A 19,606-nucleotide genomic window follows, 5' to 3' on the forward strand; every position below is an offset into this window, starting at 1 on the left:
CTTCATATTTTTTTAATAAAATGTTTTCCTCTACCTCCTATTTCATTGCAAACTTCCAGAAATAAAAAGCACGTTTAAACTTCTCCAGTTTCATTTTTCTATGTTTTGTGTTTCTTTTCTTCTGATCTTTTTGCTTTCATCTGCTGACTTTATTATACCAATTTAGCTGCTGCAGATGTTTTTTTCCCCTTTTCTTTTAATGGGTATGGCAGTGAAATGACTGCTTCTGGCCTTCTGCCCACAGCTGCTACTTTTTGGTGTGTCCTTTTCCCCTTACTATCTCTTTAAGTGACATTATGCAACGAATCTTACAAGCACTACGACATGCTGACAGCTCTTTGTCAGCAGACTGAGTTCCCACTCAGCATTGAAAGTGGTATCCCAGGCCATCTCATCAGCCAAGGCAAATTGTCACATCTTCATTGATTTTCCTGAAATCAGCAGAACTTCAACAGTTTAATTCAACTGGATAAATGGACTGCTGAATTCCCAAAGTACACCCAGAGACTAAGACTAGGTCTTTTGATAACTTCAGCAACGGCAGCAAAATCATAAGCTCATCCTACGTTTTCTCCTCCCCACCCTTTAGAAATCTCCCATGGAGATTTCTCCATACTGGACTCTGGTTGGCACCAGCCAGGGACACTTACTTTTCTTTCAGGCTTAGTGAATTAATGGCAGCTACCTTGCCTTGCTGCAGCACATCAGTGGGACTCAGCAGCACTTCCCTGCTACATTTCATATATTTCCCCTGTGTGACAAGGGTTTGGAAGAGATGTTTGTGATAAACACTTCCAGCATCTTGCAGCCACAAGCAGCCGTCAGCTGTGCAGTGTGGCTGGCACAGGACTAGAGCAAGGAATACCACAGGGCCCTGATGCAGACAGCTGCCAGGTTCTATATCCCGATTTCCCCCATCTTTGCAGCATGGTGGTGGACCCCCTTAATAGGGGACACTTGATAGCAGCAGCTGGTCAGCTCCTGCCCCTGGGCCTTGGAAGTCGGAAAGTACAACATGAGAGGACAAGGGAAGAGCTCTGTGATGCTACTCCTGCTCAATGCTGCAAGGTTTTGACAGAGAAATGCAAGTATTAACATTTCAAAATGTCTTCCCTGTTTCTTTAAAACCTGAAAGTTGTTGAAGATGGTCAAAACTGAAGGGGAAAAGTAGAGGGAAGTTTGGCAAATCTTACCATTGTACAATGTTGTAGAATATCTTCTACTCAATTTGACAGCTATTTCCTAGGAGAGCAGATAGTACTCTGTGCACCCCACATAACTTAAAACAGCAGGCCAAAATCACAGCCATATGACATCTCTATTACTTGTTAATTCAAAGGATTTCTTTTTCCTTTAGGTTCCCTCCAGCTCTAAATGCAGTTGCATGTTCAAATATAAAGTTTCCCGACCCTTAAAATTCTGAGGGAATAAAATCTGAGCTCTGCTGGTTTTAGTTTAATCTTTAATCTCAGAAGGAGCTGGGCCAAGGAGTAAAGAACTGCATATTGCCTATCTGAGCCCTTCTGAACAGCATAATCTAGACGTTATATATAACACCTCTCCCTTGAGAACTTCCGTGTGTTTCTCAGATTTTACAGGTAGGAACACCAAAACTCCAGATGGTAAAAGTGTTTTGCCTGAGATCATGTCAGTGATTACAGAGATATTTCCTGACTCTCATTCTAATTGCTACATAAAAAAAATCATAGCTAAAAATTGTAGCCGAAGCCCTACTTCTTTTCCTTCCACTGTTACATTTTCCCTGTAATGCAACATTCTGGTCTTGCTCCTTTTCTATATATGACGGTCAAGTCCTTCCACAGTAGTATCCTTCTGGGATATAATTCCAAGTAGTTACTGTTGATTTTAACAAGCATATTACTGCATATTTGGCTGACCACAAGCTACAGTAGATGAGGTTTTATACTACTTTTATTAACTGCTTTCAGATCTACTAAGTTTTCTTGCCACATGGAAAGATAAAATAGAGATGAAGGCTACAGCTGTGTTCTATTTCTTGGTTTGTAAGACCAGCATCAGAGTTTGTTTACAATCCTTTATAGTGCTGTTCACCTGCGGTCTACTCTACTGCCCAAGCTTGCTATTGACTTCAGTGCTTTCGACAATGTCTACAGATGTATCCAAGAAATGCTTGGAATCAATAATGTGAAAAGGGAAATTATAAGGTTTGTTTGTGAAAATGTTGTGAGGAATATGCATGCTTCCTAGGAAACTGCAACTGAGACAAGAAAATGTTGAAGAAAAAGACCAACCCCATAGATCTCCATTTTCTGTTTAAAAAATGGCGGTTCCATTTCTGCTTGGTTCATCTGAGGTGGAAAGTCACAAAGAAGAAGGGAGATGAATCATTCCTTGTACCTGAAAATGACAAGAAAAAGAAAGGGAAAGGTGCTTAAAACAAAACAAAACAAAAAAGAAATTGCTAAGCTCTTAAGCTTTGGAAAAATAACCTATAACCCATGGTTGGACAGAATGACATGACAGGTCTGGGTATGAAGCCATCACTCAGGACATTTATCCAGGAACAAACCCATACAACAAATCTGACTGCAGGCAACTCCTTGGAAATCACATCTCAGTCAGTTTATCCTCATTTTCTTACCAGTAATATGCTGCTGGGATTGCCACCAGCCACTGGGATGAACCACTTCTAACTTGGTGTACTTCACATGAAGCAGCCATGTTCCTTCCCCACTATGGCACTTATGAGGCAGAGTGTCATTGATATTCTGTGTCTTGCGAGAAGTGGTAACACAGAAGCAGCAGGGTGCTTATTGCTCTTGTCTGCTGAAAAGCCTGATCTGGAATCAGAAAAGCATATTATGAACCAAACAGACTGTGTTGAAATTGGGAAATATTGCTTGATCTGTTCTTTCGTAAAGAAATACATTGAAGATAATTTTCACCTAAATAACTTAAGCAAGTTATTAGTGGACTGTTTTTCACTAATGAGATTTCCAACAGCACCTTAATTCACCTTTTTGCTAAGTATCCTCTTGCTTCAGCTTCTTCATTAAAGCCAACTATTTTCTGTTTGTTCTAAAAGCTCTCTCAGTACAGGCTATGGCATTAATTATTTTTCTCCCAGTCAGATAATGACTGTAACCTAACATTTATAGTTGCCTCCTTCCTCATCAAAGATGATAAATGTTCCTTGGTACTAAGTATTGGTGAAAGCTGAAAAGAATTCCATTAGATCTTCAATCCATGGCAATAATTTATGTGATAAACCAGAAATCTCACGGTAAACCAAGGATTTCCTAGCCAGAAGCCTTAAATATTCTAGGATGAACACAGATGGTAACTGTACAGTTCCCAGGAGCTCAGGAGGAAACTCAGTGTGATACAAAGATAATCAAATTATTTTCAAGCTTCTCAAGTGCTTTGTGAATCCCTATATGTCACTAAATGTCTCCCACACACTAGTTTCTACTTTCTTTAAATGAGTTAAAGTTGCAAAACTTAAAGAGCTATCACATCATCCAATTTAGAAAGTTTAGAATGGTCTACACATATATCCTTATTAAAAAGCAACACAGAGGTTAGTTTGAAAGGGTACTGTTGATACCTATATAGCTTGGCCCAATTTTGTAAAATGTTATAAAGATCTGGCTGGAGAATTCATGTGTGATTAATGTCTCAGCTGTGTGCCATTGGCCTTCTGCTGATAGCGAACACAGGCTGAGTTGGGGCTGTTCAGCCTGGCGAAGAGAAGGCTCTGGGGAGACCTTATAGCAGCCTTCCAGTACCTAAAGGGGGCGTAAAAGAAAGCCAGAGAGGGACTTTTTACAAGGGCAGGTAGTGATAGGACAAGGGGCAATGGCTTTAAACTGAAAGAGAATAGATTTAGATTAGATGTAAGGAAGAAGTTCTTTATGGTGCGGGTGGTGAGGCACTGGAACAGGTTGCCCAGAGAGGCTGTGGATGCCCCATCCCTGGAAGTGTTCAAGGCCAGGTTGGATGGGGCTTTGAGCAACCTGGTCTAGTGGAAGGTGTCCCTGCCCATGGCAGGGGGGTTGGAACCAGGTGATCTTAAAGGTCCCTTCCAACCCAGACCATTCCATGATGATTCTATGATGAACATTTTCCATTTATTTCACCTGGCAACAAATTCTACTTTTAGGGAACTGTGTATTTGCTATTCAGTTCCAAGCAGTTGTACCATGGAACACCGTGAATCCAGTGATACAATGTGAATTCATTAATTTCTCTGATGCAAATATTTCCTTATTCTATCCTTACAGATGACATAAACATATTTTGCCTTTTATCTATGAGTGCTTCTGTTTCTAAACCTTATACCATATTCAAAGACATATCGCTACAATTCTACAGTTAATACAAACTACATTTCCATTAGTGTTTTGGTGCTTCAGTTCATTTCATTCTTAAACAAATTAGTGGTTTCTAAACCAATTTCTCTCCAAGCATTTGTAATAGATTGCATGGGCTTCCTGAGATCCTGCTTATTTAAGTTTTCTAAGTGAACTTACAGCAAGGCAAAATAAAACAGTGAGCGACATACTGTAAGGAACAGTTTTATATGAATATAAACAGGTAGGAATAGGTAAACTCTAAATTAGTCTTTTCCTATGCAATTTACGTATGCCACCTCCTTCTGATTATGCTCAGTGGTTTTGTTTTTCTTGTGCACTGCAGCAGATAACCTTTTGCTTTATTGCACATGTATCTGTGTACCTTAAGTATCACCTGAAATTTCTGGGTTTGAATAAATCTCAGGTTTCAAATGAAGTCTTAGACAAAGCCACTGTATTCTGTGGGGTAACGGATAGTGTCCTGGAAACCGTTGTAGTTTAACTACAAGTATTCCTCCACCAACAAAGTCTATATTTATTGAAAATTCAGCTCTGTTTCTCTCAAAGTTCATCCTGCCTATTTGAGTCTTGAACTGGATTTGCCACAAGATTTTGTAGCCTGGTTTTCAGTGAAACCTCCAGTCCAATGAGTTTTCAGTTTTATTCGGTTCTGCACAGATCCAATGACTGTATATATTCACAGAAACTATTTGTTAAATCTCTAGTATCACCAAAACACCATTTTAAAATATTTCTTTCAAAAGTACAACAGCTTAATTCCACAGAGATTGACTCCAGGTCTGCCCTTGTATCAGTAGCAGTCCTGGGTAATCACTCTGACAAATGGCACATAGAAAGGCAGAATTTAAGTCAATGAGTCAAGATGATTACAAGTTCATGATGACACAGCCCACCTTGTTTAATACCTACAGTTCTTGAACTTTTTAAACATCTAGTGTCCAAGAGAGGAAAAACAGAAACAAGAAGAAATCTGGTAGAGCCACTCTGTCACTGAAATGAATCCTCTTTTGTTCTCCTTGCTAAGGAAGTCTGATGGTGCCAGCTCATAAGCACCTAGGATTTGGAGAGGCTGTTGATTTCCTTATACCCTCATACATGAGAAATGCAAGTGATGATGCTGAAACCACCACTCATGGTGGTTTTAGGAAAGGATCGAGAAGCCAAGAATTTTTCAGAGGCCTTTTGTCTTCCTGCTTTTTCCTATCTGCAGAAACAAGAAACTCCTTCTAAATGGGGGCTTTATCATTCCAATATTCTCCTATCAGGGCATTCAAATGACTAGGAAGACAAAATTGAAGGTTTTTTCCTTTTCTAAAGAAAATTCTACCACTTCCATGAAGTATTCAACTCTGCCTTTACTTCGCATTGTCTGTATTTTCCAGTGTATAATCCAAGGCTTTATTGCTGGCATCTCTAATTTTTTTAACCAATAAGTTTTCCTTATAGCAACAGGAAAAATAATTCCACTGAAGTGAAAGAATAATGCAGCCTGAGAACCACAAAAAAAAGTGCATCTAGATGAACAGTGATAAAAATTAGACATGTATATATTAATATTTTGACAACAGAAAAAGAACAGAGAATGAGATAAGACTTCTTAAAAAAGAAGTCCTTAAAAACAGAAGTTATCTAATTGCTTATTTTACCTAGAGATAGAACAATCTATTTCTAGCTATCACATAGTAATGAGAATCATTATCTTGAACTCTTCTTTAATTAACATCAATCCTGATTAGTCAGAATATATTAGGCTTTTTGTCTGTTACCATAGCAGTAGAATCTCCAGTAAAGGAGGTATTCAATCAGACATTATCATTTGCACACCACTCCCATGTAATTATTATTTTACCATGTTTCATGGATTTTTTTTTTTCCATTTTTGAAGGGTGAAATCTATTATTGGTCAACCCTTTCTTCCCCAGAGCAGATCCTGGCATGCCAAGTCTTTGCGTGAGTATAATGACCTAGAAAATGTTAATGAATTTTAATCAAAATGGATGCCAAAAGTCCGATGTTCAGAATACCTGTAGTTGTCTTGTACTATGTTGCACCTTGAAGTTCTCTAACTTTCTTATGTTGAAATTTCAGGTTACAGAAAGTACATAAAAATAAAGCTGTTTAGACAGTGTAAGCTATTGACTGTTCAGAGAAATGAACGGTTTGCTTGCACACCGAATCTTAACACCAAGATGCATTTGGATGCATCTGTGATCAGAGATGGATTGCAGGGTAAGGTCTAGATGAGTTAGCTGTAGGAGCAATGTAGGAGACAAAAAGATGTATAAACCATTCTTCATTTTGCTTGACTTCTTTTTCTTGCTGGCATATCTTCCCATATTCTTTTGTTGATTCTTACCTTTGTGGTTATTAGTAAGTGCTATAAGTTTTTGTAGAAAATAGCAACTTCAGAATAACTTCCTGAAACTATCTGGTGAAATTTAACAGGGAATAAGATTTTTGCTAGAGAATTCTACAGGCGGGTCAAAAATTTTTATGAATAAGAATATTTTTTTTTATTCTACTAAGTTCCACAGGCATTTGGAGTAATGTCTGTTGAACCATATATCGAATCATCTGTAATGCAACTGATTTCATCCAGATTGAATGAAAAAGAACACCAGACCTAGTGTTACCAAGATGCTAGATCACCAACCTATGTGGTGCTACATGGAAGCATTGCCCCTGAGCAGGGCAACAGCTGAGCAATTCTGAGCAGGGCTGAGGGAAATTCAGGTGCTCCATTTGAGACACATGGTATCGGAGAGCCAAACCATACTCACTAGCCACCTGGGCTGTAAATGCTGTGGGTCTTGGATGCTTTCCACTTGGGACAGGCTTGCACAAAACACAGCCCATCCAGTGGCGTTGTGGCACTTCTGTTCAGGCTGAAAGTAGCAGTTTTTCAACCTTCTCATGCTTGGGACAGAATAAAGGGACAAAGTTGATCCTAACATTACACAGCATCTTATGCTCTCCCTAATTAATTGCCAAGCAGGAGGGCAGCTTGGCTCTCCTATAAACAGAAGAGTTTTGAGTTGCTCTAGTCAGTTAGTATGGGCTGGCAATAATTGTGCAAAGGTTCTATGCTTATTTTGGCTACATTTTCTTCTTCAGGGTATTATCGCCCAGGAGATCGTGTAGGTAAAATACTGATGCTGGTTTCTGCCACTCAGGGATTCCCCTTCATCTAATCATAAGGCAAGTGCCCATTCATGCAGCCCTTTGACAGCTGCACAGTCTATGGGTCAGTTTTATCACTAAATGAGCAGATATGGAAAAGCGTTACACTTTGGTAAAAATAACTATACCCTGCAAAAAAAATCAATGCTTCACTTCAAGTTAAAGATGTAGATTAAGGGCACTTAAAAAATACGCCCACTAGCTACATGCACACTAGTTTTGCAGGAAAAAAACCCACAAGAATATTCCCAACTTTCATACGACTCACATTTCAGCTTTACTACAGTTCCAAGCAGGGAATAAGGGATTCAGTCAAAGAGGAATTACAAAACTAAAACCTCTTGCAGCACTTTGAAAATTGAGACAGACACAAGTCTCTAGTGAGCTTAATGAAGTATCAGAGTAAAAAGTGATTTAGCTTCCTAAAAACAGTACTTTTGTTTTCTATTTAAAGTAGGAAATCAAAGGCCTGTCTTTAAATATTTTATTCTGTGAGGCAGCCAAAAAAGGGTTCACTTTCAAGCCTGAATAGTGAATATGGAGATAAAGTAGCACTTTTGAGAGCCTTTCATATGACTTTCTCCTTGGTTGAAACACTTGAAATATGGAAGTATAGTGTTGCCACACTCTTTCAAGAGGAAAAGGAAAGGCTATAAAATGACTTCAGTGTTTTGTGATGTGATTCAGGAACACAGCACTAGACAAATTTTCAGTTTAACTGGAGGATTAAAGAATGGGACACAGTCAGAATGAATATTTTGCTTCCTTCATTTTCTATATGTAAATACACGAGCAGTCCTGCTTCAGCAATTAAATACTACCCATCTGTTTTTTTGAACTTGGAGTGATAGCTCTTGGTAAATCAATTACAAATGTTCCAACCAATATAACTGTAACACAGCCTGAAGTAGGAAAAACTACAATTGAACTTGTCCTTATTCTGTATTAGAGAGCGCAGCATTTAGACGGTTCTGGTTTCCAACAAATCCAACAGCCCCCTCTCTGAGCTCTCTGTTTACCTTCACCCTACTCTCAATTAACACCTTGTTAAAATGCACACATGCTGAGCCCTTATTTGTTGACCATCACTTTTAGTGCCTTAGTATACCTGCATTATTTCCTACAGTTTTATCTGAACTGCAAACGCAGCCATGGAAAGTCCTGCTTGAGAAATCATCAGAAAGTGGAAGTACTGACACAAGTGCATTGGCCATTTGCCTCATTATCTGTGTTTGGGTTTCCAGTGAGATGTGGATATTAAATCAGAGGTAGAGCAGAACAACAAAAGGGATCCTAGTCTGTCGGCCTACATGGCTGCTTCAAGACTAACTCTTTCCACATATTAACACCCACATTAGCTGAGATATTTTTTTCCTCTGAGGAACAACCACCACCACCAAAAAAAAAAAAAAAGAAAGACCCTAAAACCCAAACCCCCAAACAAGTAACAAGTGATGAAAAAAAGTACCTTCAGACTCAGTGTACATTGAAACTAAATGCTCTGAATTCTCCATTGATTGCTGGTTCTCGCCAGCACAGCTGAATATATATGCCACTGTGTCAATGAATGTTTGGTAAAACTTGCAGAGAATAGTGTCAGAGGTGACTGGATTGAACAAATCTAATGACTTCATTTGCAGCAGTCAGTCCTTCTCATCCGACAGCTGTCTTCTGCAGAGCATCACGTAGCAAATTGCTGCTTCCACATGGACCTGCAGCTAGTGAAGGCTGGCTTTTCTGATAGCGCAAGCAGCTGAATTTCTCATCTGTTCCACACTACAGCCCAACCCACCCCTCTCTAGACAGACTTGCCCGTTCTTTGTGTTTAACCTTTTAAAAAAGAAACAAACAGGAGAGAAAGTCAAAGCCAGTAAATACCTATTCCCCAGAAAATTCTTGTTGCCTATTCACTGTGACTTTTGTGGTTTCTTTCTCAAAGACTGCTCTGCACCCCCCTTAAACTTTTCCAGTTTAAACCAGTCTGTATCACTGGCTGTACTCTGCAACCTGGTCTCTTCCTCATCATACAACAGTTCCTCTTTTGACTAGTTATATTCATATGAAAAACTAGGAGTCATTTGAAGTCCAATGAATTACCCTGTTATGAAACCAGTGTGGTGCTAATTTCTTTGTCATATATGGTAATTTAATCATTCAGTTCTTAACTAAACCCCCTTATTTAAAGCTGAGTCTTCAGCTAGTTGAGACAGGGCTAGCTGCTTGCAAGTCAGTAAGGTTCTGGTGATTTGACTCCATGCTGAGGACTTAAGTCTTCAGTATCTGTAAAAATGTACATTGATGCTATAGGTACTCTGCTATAAATGACAGACTTCAAATATCAAGAAATGGTAGGCTGCATTTGAGTGGTTTGAACCCTGGATTTGGGTGCAATGAAACACTGTTGACCTTGTCACCCACTAGCCCCACCAGGCCTACTGAAGGAGATAGTACTGTGGTGGATCCAGACCCCAGAAGTATGTATCATTAGGAGTCTACTGTTTCCAATTTTAATTTCTTTTTAATAGCTACTTTCTTCAGTTAACGTCTGTACTATTTTACTAAATCATGTTTTGTTCCATCCTGACCTTCTCTTCTATCTTTCAAAATCAGCTGTCTTGTAATTTGATAGAAAAGGGCTTTTGTGCTTTTCAGATTTGTTCACTGTTTTTCTCCTCATAAGCCTCCTGGGTTTTGGTATATCTGCCATAAATAATTTCATATATTCTTCACTTAGCTGGTTTTACTTTTTTCTCTGTGTGTTACTTAGTCATTTAAATGTTACAGAAAATCATGATGTTTCTGTTTGATTTTGCAAAGGTGAAATCCATTTGTTCAGCCAAAAGTCATTCTCATACCTACATATTTCCTTTGTTCTTCTTGTATTTATTCAATTTTACCCATTAAGCTGCAGGAACATGGTAAGAGTTTCTTGCAGTGCATTTCTGAAGGAAGCAAACAAGCCTGCCACAGAGAAAACAGGATGCTTACCTGTCAGGGACTGATCTTTGTAAAGCTCAGGCTATCCCTGTAAGCACAATCTGAGCTGAACCTAGGTGATGGGGTAAGCTTCGTACATCGCTTGTCACAATCGCTTGTCACAGCCTTGTTCAGGTGTTAAAACAGTATCTTACTTCACGAGCAGACACATTAAAAATCAATCAATGTCACTCCTGAGGGAGCAAGTCCCTTCTCAGCATGAACTATGGCTCCACTATTCCTAAGAATTTTGACTTTGATGACTGATTTGTTTTTCTCGATTAGAAAAATATATCTGACAGCCTCTGTGCTTACTGACAGAGAATGCAGTTCAAAGCATTTTAAAAAGAAGCATCCTTGGCAATTACACCTACTAAAAATAAGTAGTGCTTTACAATGCCATTAATTACTATAATTACTGTGCTTTGAGTGAGGCTTGCAACAGGCGAGGATCGTTTCAACACTATGCATTGTGGCAAAGCACAGCTATGAGACATTCAGTTTTCACAGTGCATATTTTCTCCCAGATTCCCGAGCATAAATTTCATCAACATTAATATGAATTTCAAAACCCATATCCAAGTGCAAAGGATCTCACGATGCTTTTATACTCTCAGGATCTAAACTATAATTTCAACCATTAACAAGCACCATTTAGCATTAGATTTGCTAATGTTATATTATAGTTCTGGCAATTCTATACAAGATGCATTACAAGCTCAGTGAAGACTAAATTGTGGTACTGAATAAACACTCTAAATAATGAAGCAGAAATAAACAGTGAACGTTAATTTAAGCATTTTACTTCAAATTTTCTTTTAAATAACAAAAACAAGCATGGTTTGCAAAACTCTAATCATACCACACCAGTAAAAATCAAATATATGGCTCAGGGATCCCTGTAGGAACAAACTCTAGCTGCACAATGTACTTCCCATCATCTAAATTTTGCCTAGGCTCAGGTTTTGACCAATATGGTTCAAACCGTTAGCTCCCGTCTGTGGCATCACATGGGCCATTTTGCCAATAAAAGAACAAGTCAGGTACTAGCTGAATCAACACTGATGACATATTTCAAAAGACTTTGTTCTCATGGTAAAACCCTGTGAAACAGCAAGCAAATACACCTGGCAAGTCTTTGCATACATGAACTAGGAGACCGTTATCAACATTTTTCTTTCGGTTAGTCCCTCACTGAGAGAAAATGACTCTGTTGTGTTACTATGGGATGTTTCCACTGTCACCTGCACTCACACAGGCTGCTTTAATCTTGGGGTCCCCACCAACAACAAGCTCCAGCCACTCTGTGTCTTGCACAGACTGATATCAGCAAAAAAATTATGTGACAGCATTTGCTTCTCCAGCAATACATATTCTATCAAAATGGTTGAGTCAACATTTAATAAATGATATATATTAGCCAAATCTATACTTTGCCATGAAAACAGGTGCATCTGCAAATATTTTTCATTAGAAATGTGATTAATATGCATAAACTTGTTTGTCAAGCAATTTGCAAATGAATCAAGACTTAAATTAAATATGGAAGCCTCTTCCCTCCCCTGCCTCCCTGCCCTTTCCCTGTCTGGATTAAATAGAATTTAGAGAAGTTTTCTGTGTAAATTTTTGAAATAATCTCTTTGACTCAAGCTTGTTGTTGTTTCAAACTTGTCTTCATTACCACAGTAATTCTCAGATAGTAGGAAGTTTTATTTCTAAAACTGGTTTTCGCCTGCAGCTAGAGTCTCCTGATAATATGGTGGATATACTGCCATGAACAATGAAATCTACGGTCTCAGATATGCAATAGAGACAAAACAAGGACTGCTCTTCACAGAGCTCAACACCATTCCAAAGAGGCTACCCCTATGGAGAGAGCTCAAAGTGACTCAGTTGCTTACCACAGAGACGAGTCATTATAAATCAGGTTCCTTTCCTTGCTAATGAATTGTTAACGAGAACCTCGCCTTGAAAGATATTCTTTATTCACAAATATTTGCTAAATAATTTTGATTAATCAGTGTGCCTCTGACTGTTCGCTGTTGTGCATTTGGTCACCCAAATCACACAGTACAGCTCCTGGTCCTTGGCTGGAGCACTGAATCCTTTTAAAAGCAGAGTGACAGAGAGCAACTAATGAATAACCAGGGCTGGCTCAAGCTTCTGTGATCCTGTTGGCAAGATGGAATTTTGCAGCCCTGCGGACGAAGGCCAGAACTATGCTGCTCTGTTCACAGAAAGGGCACAGAAGGGAGAAGGGATAGAGCTGGGAGAGAAAGAGGGGAGGAAAGTCCCTGAAAAGACATACTTGCCGCGATGGCTAAGGAAGGAGATGGGTGGACTAGGACCAGCAATGGCTACTTCTGGGAGAAACCCCTTCCTTAGCAGTAGTTGCCATCCTACAAACCCTGATCCTGGCTTCCCAGTACACTATATTAGGTAAAGCAGGTTGTGCGGCTCTGACCCATTCGCTGCCCCAAGCAGCGGCTCATGTTGCCCATACCTGGTGCCACTCTGAAAAGCATTCTTCCAGTAATAGCGTCTGAATAAATAATAATTTTGTGCTAACTTCCCCCATGTTTTTGCAATTCAGACACAGTGCCAGCAGTTATGAGTAATGGGAACCCACACATTAAATCAAACCAAACGTGGTTTTGGGTTTGGGGTTTTTTTAAAAGACTTAGTAAGTGGTTCCTTCCCACTATTTTTATACTATCAGAATGATTCATCTCTTTTCCATGATCTGTTAAAACTTTGGCTGTTCTGGACACACATTTGAAAAGGGTGAAAACCTATTCCCAAAAGAATTACCTCTGGACTGTGGACAAGACTTCACCACTAACGAGCCCTCGCACGGTTTCAGCTTGGTTAACCAGCACAGACATGCCGTAACTGTGAGACAAAAAGTTGCACATTCCAGTGCTGGTCTCCCAAGTCCTTCAGTTTTTCCTTAATAAATATGTCCACCGCAAGAAACACAGCTTGATAATCTTCTTTCATTCTTCCTCCTACTACATCACAAATCAGAGAATAAATATTTTGAAAGGGAAGTTTAGAGACCACTCTTTTGCTGCTCTATCAGAGCATCAACATTTCCCCCCCCCCCAGTTTACTTTACTTTGATCATGTGTCTCTAATTTTGGTTATAAATTGGCAGTTTCTCTTGCTCCGCAGCAGAAAATGATGGTAGGTGGTCAATGAAAGCAAAGATGGAAAAACCCAAGCTAAACCATTATTATTAACCAGTAAGTGAGATGTTTGCATAAAGCGTCACAGTTCTGTATCCAAATGGATTTTTTGTAGAGCATGAAATTGCACAAAAGTAGCTTTCAAAATTGTATGAAATTATTTCTTCAGCTGAGATATCAAATCCATAGATTTTGATGATTTAGAAATAACTGTGTGGATCTTAATTTCTTCATTTCTGTGAAAACCAGTATATTGTGCTTCTGGCATCCCATTCAATGGAACTAATTTTAAATGAAGGATTGAAGCATGAATTCAATTGAAGAAAGGTGCCTCATGTAGGAGAAACATAAACTGATTTTTCTTCTGTCATCATCAGTGACAGTCAAATTGGCCAGCACTTTAAATTAAAGTCCACCTCTGAACTACTCAGGTAGTGAACAAATCATATTATCTATCTGTATCAGTTCACCAATACATTGAAAAATTCATTATTTGTTCATCTGCCTTCCCCATTAATTAGTTAATGTTTGTAAAATGCTTTGAAAATGAAAGAAGCTATATAAGCAACACTATTATCATTACACACTTCAGGGCAGATAAAGAGTAAGCTAATGAAAGTCTGCAGTAAGAAGAAAATGGATAAAATTTAAATGAGGTGTATTCTGCAGGGACTGGGAGGGTGACCAGGTGGCACAGGGAAATTCAGATAGGACTTAATCATTACACTGTGATTCTGAGATTTGTTGAATGCCCAGCATAGAAATAAATCGGTGATCTTAATCCATGTCCTAAAGGACAAGGCTCTCCTTCATATCAAATCATCACCTTTTAATAGGGTTTCTCTACAACTGAGAAAATAGCACTTCTGCAAAGTGTGCAGGGGACAGTACAGGAACCTTCTCCCCCTTCCTGCCTCAATGCCTCAATAGAGGTCTTCTATTTTCAGGGCCATGTGAGTAGCTCTTTCTAACACCACCAACAATTAAAAAAAAAATAAAATAAAATCAAAATGTTTCTTTTCCTCCCTTTCCAAACAGGAAGTGAATATGTTTCTATAAATTGCATAAAGGATGAACATTATGAGACTCTGGGGTACTCTACGGTAACAGAAAAATCAGTGAGGCTATAATATAAGCAGAAAAGATGCAGATTTACGGAGCATCCTCTGTAGTTTGTCATCTTCTATTATTGTCCTCATCAACCTCTGTTTATTAAATCTTTAAAAATAGCTACAATAGCTTATGTTATATTGAGCACATTTCCTGATAAGATCAGGTACAAAAGATTAAAACAAAGTGGGCAGGAATAAAGCAGGGCCTTACCAGAAAGGGGTTGGAGTTAGAAGTTAAGCAGAAGTGGAAATGGGGAATCAAATGGGAGTGAATGAGAAAGTTTGTGTGGGGACTGGGTTTTGGGACTACAAAGTTGAGGAAGTGTGAGCATTGTTCACATTTCTTTTCTATCCCTACCAGACTTACTATCCTGGTACATGATTTTTCTTTTTTTTTTTTTCCTGCTTAACACTTGCTAGTGCCTGTAAGTAAAAATTACATTCAATTTTAAGCACCAGTGCATAGCATTATGTAATGCTCTGTGATTTTGGGTCTAAGGGAAACTGCAGCTGGTAGCACAGCCACTCTTGACTGTAATTAAGGCCTTAAGAAAAAAAGCCAAGGTGGAATATTCATCAAAATGTTTTAAGACATGAGGCTGCACCTTAAATACTTATTTCTGCCCCTTTATGCAGGTGAAGGGAAATGCATGCAACTCCTGTTTTCTGGTCAGGGTGCTCTTGACTTGCAGATCTGGATTTGTGTCACCTGGACACTTTTCAGAAGTATTTAACTCATGGCCCCACTCACCCTAGACTTCTTCCAGTCAATGGACAGGGATGTGTACCTCCTGAGACTGACTCCATTGCCCATCCAAATCTCTCCAGGTAATGAGGTTTTAAGCTCCTATACTGCAGCTATGAGGCAGAGGGAAGGTGGGATGAACCCAGGACCCGATACAAGCATGGATCATCATTGCCTCATTGGAGAACCACGGCTTCACCTCTTCTCACTGGCTCTGGGAGAAAAAGACTCCACGGCATTACTATGGGATGCTCCCACAGCCACCCGCACTCACACAGGCTCCCCTAATTGAGCGGTCACCACCGGCAATCAGCCACGGCCACTCTGTCTCGCACAGCCTGAAAAAAATGAGTGAGACGAATGCTAAAAAGCCACAAACTTCATGGCATAAGAGCAAGTCTACAGTCACTCTGGGGCATCCAGGGCCCTCCTTTGGGCTTAGCCGTTCTGGCAGGGCGAGTTCCCCCTCTCCTCAGTTGTCACTCATTGTCATTGGCCACACATTAGGCTGGATTTTTTCTAGATCATGACCCAAAACTTGTCATGACTGCCCACGTGAAGTTTAAGATTAAGTATATAAGGTAGCAATGAAATTTAAGAGAATAATCCAGTTTTTAGGTCTCTAGCTATTTTCACTTTAAAATAAGGCATTCTCCAGATTTGCTGGTTTCAGAAGCTGAGATAGGTTTCAATATTTTGTTGCAGCTCTTTGTGAGTTTTTTACATGAGGGAAGAGTTAAAGACAGGGTGTTAATAAGGTATTTTAGGAAGCAGACATGCTGCCAGTTGTTTGTTTATAGTTAGTGGTTTGTGGCTGAATCCAGCTTTACTATTTTCCTTCCAGCCCTCATGAAGCTGAGTTCATCACTTGGAAATTTACTTTTTAAAAGCCTTTAATTGTCATTTAATATCTAAAACTCTATTTACACACAACTACTGAGCTGCTGCTAACCACCACACCTTTTTGATTAACACAGTTCAGTCTGTAAGGTTGGTAATTACACATTTAGCAAGAAGGACAGTATAAGAGAAATGCTCCAAATCCAGAACTACAACCCCTTCATTTTATTACCTCTTTTTTGATTCTGCTTTTATGTCATTTTGCCTCTAGACTTTTGTTTCCTTCTGTAGTTACTTTAGTGCCTTACTGCTATAGCTTCTGTAGACAGAATATCTGGAACTCTCCATGTTTTCACATTTTCTTTCCATAAAAAAACACTACTGCTCCCTTCCTGAAAACAAGATCTCAAGAGAGGAATAAATGTTAATGATGAAATCCCAAGGGTAATAGTCTCATTGATTCTAGTAGATCTAGTGTTGTCTTTACACTACAAACTCTGGGAAGAAGTTTGAGGATCTCTTTCTTCCTGAGATTTTTTGCAAAAACTCTTTATCTTCTGGTTCTTCTACTCTCAACATACACGCATGCTCTGCTGAAAGACCATCGTTCATTATTCATGAGTTTTGGAGACCTGAGTTTAAAAGCCACTTGAAAACTTCTTTCTTGAATTTCATCTTTTCAAGGATTTAAATCCTTCGGATACTTTGTATTCTGTGTTCCTCAATACCTTAGTTGGCAAAAGCCCAAGGGATTATAAGCAATATTAAGCAAAACTATTTTTGCCAAATTTTCTCATGGAGAGCATGAAATATGGCTCTTTCAAAAAATATACCTCAACGTTTTATACAGGAAAAGTACATCAGATTAGGGTGTCAGAGTTAATGGTAGAAAACTTGGAAGATCTGAGGGGTGTGCATTCCACATTTATACACTCCTAAGTGTTCAGCCACAGTTCTGCCTCATTTTGACCCAAAGATGGAATAACATTTTCTAATCTTTCATAACAAGCTTAGGAAGAGCCTGATCAACCAAACTTTGAACAGATTTAATTAATATGATTCTTAAATGATTATATTTAGATATATAGTTTGTCAATACCATATGCACAGTATTTTTAAAAATTTATTGCAGTACCAGTAGTCAGGAGACAGAGCAATTAGACACTGACCTATCTGCATTGCTAAAAGATATACACTTTCCATCCTGTAATTACAGAAAGCATGTTTCAGTCTGAAGTCAGAGCAGAGAGAGATTCTTGGACTAACCAAAACTTCCATGGCCAGTGAAGGTTTGGTAGTTTAATCTGACCTTTTGTCTGATTTCCAAGAGGTTGCTCTGGAAAGGCTTGCCTGTATTCTTGGCACAAACCACAGAAAAGTTGATGTTTAGGTTCCATACCATTTGCATTATCAAGGGAAGATGACAGAGGAAACACACTCTTCTTAAAAAGAAACAAAATTATTAGTAAGCTCATGGGAGAGACAGGCATGAGAGAGAAGAGAAGAGAAGAGAAGAGAAGAGAAGAGAAGAGAAGAGAAGAGAAGAGAAGAGAAGAGAAGAGAAGTCTTTCCAGAGATAACCTAATATTTTAAAAAGCAGCTGCAGGCAATTTATTTTGCTCTTTCCCCAAAGATCTAATATACAGATGTCAGCCAAAACTGGGACAAGAAACAGCAGGAACAGTTGCATAGGCACTACTACATTGTAGTAAAAAGAAACAGATTTTAATGCAAGGATAGATGTATTAAGAGATAGATTCATGTTCATTAGAAGGAAAGCAGGAGAGCTGCAGAAATAAAACCAAGGTTCCCTTTAAAAGCACTGAACAGTTTTATTTCTCTGCAATTTGTGTTCTGTACATTCAGATCAAATCTATGCTTTTGTGGGGAACTCACTGTGAAATTACATAGTACCACCAACATGAAGTACTAGACAACAACGTCAAGGTTGAAAGTCAAATGCTCAGCAGCTGGAAAAAGCCAAAATAAGGGTTACAAGGGCAGCCTCAGTTGGATTCTTTTATACGTATATGCTCATTTTGAAAAGGAGCTGCCATAAAACTTTAAAACAGCACTGAACAAATTTCCTCCCCTAATCTTATTCTTGGAAGTGGCAAAACTGTTGTTGCTGAAAATTTCAACTCAATAACTCCAGCTGAGGTATATGCTTAACATGACAAGTGTCAATCCACAGGATTACATTTGAGCAAAGTTGTAGGCAATTAGGGAAATAAAAGGTATTATTATGATAAAAGGAAGTACTGAGCAATCTCAGCTACAATCTTAGCTACTAGTCCTGCATATGATACAGTCCATTTCTTTAACGCATACTTCTCACTGCTGTTGCAAGGATTAAGAGCACTTTATGTGAACCAAAGTGTAACCAGCTGTCAGCAGATCATGTTTCCTTCATTCTCTGCCTTCAGCAATAACTGAGTTCAATACATGCACATTTTAAAGAAAAAAAAAATAAATCAAAGAGTGGTTGAAAGAAAACTCAGATGTAATTATTTTCATAGCCTGCTCTTGTTTCTGTTTCTAAGAAATAGAAGACTATTTGACTATTGTCAAATGATAGACTGTAGTACAATACACTCTAGAGCATGCTGATATAAGAACAGGTATAAAAGAAAGATAAGAGAAAGAAAGAACAGAAGTGGCAGTCCTGGTTCACCGTCCTGGCTCCCTACTCTTCCTTCCACCTCACTAATTTGCTTTGACTGTCATTCTGATGGTAGGACTGCTGCTCAGTCTCCACCTCTGCTTAAGTCTTGGCTTCCTCGAGGCAAAATACCTTTGCTTAATAAAAGCACTTAATCATTAACAAAAAAATCAGATACTAACCAGTTTTCCCTGCTGAACCCTTAAACAAATAGTTTTCTTAGATAAGCAGGAGACCAGGAAAATTCATGTGTTTTATCTTTAGCCGACAGTTCTATTCTTGCTATATAAGTACGTCTTATTTATCCCCCTTTTTTCCCTTCTCATGTGGCTTCCTAGATGACGACCAACCTTAGTTGTTGTCAATTTTTGCCCTGTACCTTATTTTAATGCTTTCTTCATGTCATACTTTTACACGGTCTTTTCTAAGCTAGTTTAAAGTAATTTTCAAACTGTGAGGGGGGGAGAAAAAGGACCCTGATGTTGGTTTTTACACTTTCAGGATTCATATTCTAGCCTGTCACTTTTTTTCCTTACCTTTATACC

At 38.8% G+C, this 19,606-nt stretch overlaps 1 long non-coding RNA gene across 6 annotated transcripts in view; it reads right to left on the reverse strand.

The window, feature by feature from the left end:
• Positions 1–19,606, reverse strand: part of LOC138685703 (uncharacterized) — a 351,799-nt gene that overhangs the window by 49,087 nt on the left and 283,106 nt on the right. For 5 of the 6 annotated variants that reach the window (XR_011325089.1, XR_011325091.1, XR_011325088.1 and 2 more), the window contains 2 exons: positions 2,624–2,822; positions 2,274–2,379 (listed from right to left, as the gene is read on the reverse strand). This is a non-coding gene — a long non-coding RNA (uncharacterized lncRNA). The remainder of the gene's footprint in view (positions 1–2,273; positions 2,380–2,623; positions 2,823–19,606) is intronic. The other variant, XR_011325092.1, reaches the window with a different exon arrangement.

The sequence above is a fragment of the Haliaeetus albicilla genome, chromosome 6, assembly GCF_947461875.1.
Source record: "Haliaeetus albicilla chromosome 6, bHalAlb1.1, whole genome shotgun sequence".
Lineage (NCBI taxonomy): Eukaryota > Metazoa > Chordata > Aves > Accipitriformes > Accipitridae > Haliaeetus > Haliaeetus albicilla.